Source organism: Benincasa hispida, chromosome 11 (genome assembly GCF_027475165.1).
Source record: "Benincasa hispida cultivar pf3 chromosome 11, pf3_genome.v1.1, whole genome shotgun sequence".
Lineage (NCBI taxonomy): Eukaryota > Viridiplantae > Streptophyta > Magnoliopsida > Cucurbitales > Cucurbitaceae > Benincasa > Benincasa hispida.
In genome coordinates this window covers 60,699,317-60,704,304 of record NC_143488.1, presented here as the reverse complement: position 1 = coordinate 60,704,304, position 4,988 = coordinate 60,699,317, and positions in this window count along the sequence as shown.

Sequence of the window (4,988 nt, the reverse complement as noted above, 5' to 3'; positions counted from 1 at the left end):
AACAACATGAATTTCTACTTAATAAATATGTAATATAACATCACTTCGCTAATCATGCTTATCTAGGGAACCTAAGTTTGGGGTTTACACATATACTCTCCATCTCGATCAGATTGAAATGTTTGAATTGTTTTATTTAATGCGTTTTCAACTTCAGCCTTGTATTCCGTGAACTTCTCAAGTGTTTCAGACTTGTGTTACCTTAAATAAACATACTCATATTTGAAATAATCATCAATAAAAGTGATAAAATATTCAAACCCTCCTAATGCCTTAACATTCATCGGGCCACAGAGGTTTGAATATACACGTTCTAAAGGTTCTTTGGCCCGTGACCTTTTTCCAGTAAAAGATCTTTTAGTCATTTTGCCTACAAGGCATGACTCACATATAGGTAAAGAATTTTCTTCTAACTCCCTTAGAAATTCATTCATGACCAGTCTCTCAATCCTGCTGAGATTTATGTGTCCTAATCTTAGGTGCTAAAGACGGGAATGTTCTTTAGGAAAAAAAAAATATGTCTTTTATTCTGAGTTACCACAGTTTTAAATAGTTTAGTATTTAGGAAAGCTTTTATTCCTAACAATCTTAGCACATAAAGATTATCTTCGAGATTTTCAGAATAAGTATATACTCCACTTTTGTAAAAAAAACACTTTATTTACGTTAAAAGATAAAGAGTAGTTTTGTTCAATCAGAAAGTTTACAGAAAATATGATTCCTTTCCAAGCCAGGAACCACATATACATTATCTAATAAAATATATGAAATCTGAAAGCAGAGTCGAAGTCCTTCCATTGCCGTAGTTGAGATAACATGCCCAATTCCAACATGCATCGTCATCTACTTAGCCTCCAATTACTGCCATGATCAAATTCTTTGTAATGAAGAACAAACGTGGTTAGTGACACCTAAATCTATTATCCAGGCAGAATCATCATTCTCCACTAAACAAGTTTTCAATATAAGTAAATCGTATTTACCTTGCTTGGCCTTCTTCTTTTCCGCCAAGTACTTGGTATAATTGCTTCTCCAATGTCCATCTTGAGTGTAATGGAAACAAATTCCCTCTGCAGCCTTGACCTTCTTGCCTTTTTGGGTAGCAGCTGGTAGGTTAGCTTTCCTCTTTCCACCTTTCTTCTATTTCCATTTTTTGGTGCCTAAAGAGGAAGGTACATACATAGTTCCAGAGGTCAAACCTCTGAAGAACTTTTTGGAGGATGAGGCAACATTTGCCTCACCCTTCTGCTCCTTGACTTTCAACAAGGATTGGAAAGTCTACAGCTTATCGAGCAAAGTGGTCAGGATGTAGCCAATCCTGTTCATAATAGCATTGCTAAGGAACTATAGGAAACTTTCAGGTAAAGTTTCCAGAATGAAGCTAAACTGACTGGCCTCATTAATAACAGAACCACATTAAATTGGACCGTCATGTTGAAAATTTGTTCACAAATAGAGGCCTTTCTTGCATACAGGCATCAAAGATGAATTTAAGAGCATTATGCCTTAGTTGAGCGGACGGTTGTCCAAGAAATCCTTGCAGTGTCTCTATGATGTCATAGGCAGTGAGCATAGGCTCATGCTTCCTTGCCAAAACTCTAGAAAGGTTTGCCAAGATATATGCTTGGACCTTTGTCGCATTTATTTTGCAATGATGTTTCAGGGAGACGGGGTAAAAGCCACCATGGGGTGACCAGGTACCCCTTCACTAAAATGACACCATCTCAACCAATATACAGAACTACTCTTTATTCTTGTAAATATTAGTCACCCTTTTTGGGTCCAAATTTTTTAACTATCTTAACATTTTATTATAAGTATAACTCCTCATTTTAGATTCTAGAGTTCTACCCCAATGAACCAACCATAAGGAAAAACTGATTGGGACAAAAACTAAAACAAACCAATCCATTTCTGTAGTTTGAGTAAAGAGTCATGCAATGCCATCCGTAGAGGGACACAAGCAAAGATGCCTCAAGGCCGAGCATGAAAATTTACTACAAACTAATGAGAGAGACCGTGAGATGTGTTGATACACGTCCCTGCTCCCACTTACTGTACACACTCTTTTCATTCACCTTGATATTGACCTATAAAAACACCCCATGCATAAGCAAAGGTGCCTCGAGGCCGATTATAAGTCTCACTGTATGAACTATGAGGAAGAAACATGAAAAGCAAATGAAGTATCATATACCCTATTTTCCTCCCACTGAGTGTTTTACCTAGGGTTAATTTAACTTATAAAAATAGGACTAATTATTTTTACTATGTGATTGTTTATGTTTACCCAAAAGTAACACTTACTTTGGATAGTTAAACAATTTTGATTAATGTTCATTAAACATTTTAACAAACTTTAATCAACAATTGCATGCTTGTAGAAAATTTATCTAATTCACCTTCCAAGTCAGTTCCCAGGTAGGGGCGTTCCATTTCCATCAACATAAATACCCCAGCCTAGACAGAACTAGCCTTAGACAAAGATCCCTTATAGATACATTTGCTACAATTTTAATCTTTCATTAAGACCAATTAATCCTATTGCACTGATTAAAAAGAGTAAACTAATTTCTAATCATATTAGAAATATTGTAATCTTAGATCTATATGGATTTTATTGCAAACTATTTAAAAAATGATTTTAACCTCGGTTTGCATACAATTTTGAATTATTGATTTCAATTTCTAATTTCATTTAATTATATTGATTATAAAATAAATTAAACAAATTAAAACCATTCATTGCATTTTAAATCTTACTTAGGAAAAATTATAACAATTATAAAGTGACTTAAGGTAATGACATGCTTCATGCAATTCCCATTTCATTACTTAACATACATAACATTTATATACTAAAGTAGTGAAATTCATAATGACATTCATCCATACGTTAACTATATATTATAACAATTATAATATAATGATATGTGATAATGTCATTAATGCATGCAAACATATACTATAACATTTATATTATATGATGCATGAGCATGCTATAATATTAAATCATGCAACTATATTATAACATTTATAATATTCACGACGCATGATTAAATGCATAACCTATGGTGGGACTTTCTATATGGTATACATTATGACATATATTAAATAAAAATAAACCATATATCAAATGCATAATTTAAAGAACAATATATGGATCGGGATTGAACTCCTAAGCAACTAATTAAATTAATATAACATATATATTAATTTAATAAATGAAAAACTAACTATTACAACAAAAAATTGATAAATCAAACAAAAACTCAAACCCGTGAACCACTCGAACCAAGTGAGCCACATGCAAACCGATAGAACCACAAACTGAACAACATCATTTTTTTCATCACAGAGCGTTGCAACGTTGTGACCTAGCGTTGCAACAATACGGAAAAATCCTTCCGTCCGCCTCTTCGCAACGTTGCAACGCTATGGCACAATGTTGCAATGCTGTTATACAGTTGTCTACTATACGTCATGAACTCCATCGATTTTGCTCTTATTTGGGCCTCATTTTCTCCAAAAACTCGCCAAAAACTCACGAACGGCGCACACAATTAATTTCCAATCTCGATTGCAAATTAATGCCTAAAACAATGGGCCCTTACGAACCAAATTTGTAAATTAAAACAATAAATTCCAAAGATCAATCTTGAAAACATACATAATTGCAAAACCAATAATCATTCATCAACATGAACATCGTACAGTAATGAAAATCCCACCATAAACTGAATTTTGATTAAGGAAAAATTAAAATTGGGAGTAAGAACGTCGTTTTGATACCAATTGAAGGACTGTGAGATTCAGTGCAGAAGCACAAATTATGTATATCAACGTTTATCAGTGATAAACTTCTTTCAATTTCTGTTACTGATAGATATTAATGAACTTCTATCGGTCTCTATAAAAGAATATTAAAATTTTGTTACTTTGTGTAAATAATTTTCCTTATTTTTCTATTTTTGAAAATCCCCTATATATTTTTTCTCTCATGAATTGTTTTGATGCTTACAACATCGATATTTCCTTAAGAAATTGTAGGTTTTCAATTCTCTTCTTCATATTTGTGATGTTGTTCCTTCTTTTGAACTATAAAAAATATACTTGAGTTGTGTTTTATCAAAATATCTCTTAATGTTTTCATTACTTGATTTATTATTAATGTTGTTTTTTTTTTTTTTCAGATTATGACTGACCCAGATATTCCTAGGCCAAGTGATCCTTATTTAAGGGAACATTTACATTGGTAATTAAAGATTTACATATGAGTTAGTTTTTTTTAAGACTATATATATGTGTGATGAAGTTATATTACATATATTGCATGTGCATGTGAAATCAATCAAATTAAATTTGACTTTTTGATTTTAGAGTACAATATGGAGTATGGGAATTTGAACCTCCAGCATCCAATCAAATTTGATTTTGAAGAATAATAATGCGAGAATTGATGTAATATTTGTCGTTACTAGATTATGAAAGTATTTTGGATTTTGGCTAATTTTGCAGATTTTTCTTTCATTTTCGTCTTGCCTAGAATTTTTTTGGTCTTATTTGGGTTTCATTTGGTTATAATTTTAGTTTATTTTGTGAAGAAAACTTTGAAAATAATATAATATTTGCCTCTTACATTTATTAAAATTAAAAGATCTTCTTTTATAGAGAGAAGAAATACATGTATTTTAATAGTTGGAAGATCTCCTTTATTTAACTGCAATATAGTATTTATTTACTTACTTGTATAATTTATTCCGCATTTACTAAAGGCATAATTACTGGATTGTATGTGAAACTCGGATTTCTATTTTCCTTACTTAAGCAAGTGATAAAAGGAATTAACTAAGTGAAAGTTAAATCCTAAGTTAAGGGGAAGGAAATTTCTAAGTGTTAAGTAGATTTTCCTTGAATAATTTAAGTTGAGCTTTAATTGGTAAAATTGCAATGAAATTTGTATAATAAATAGGTTGTTGAAAACAGTT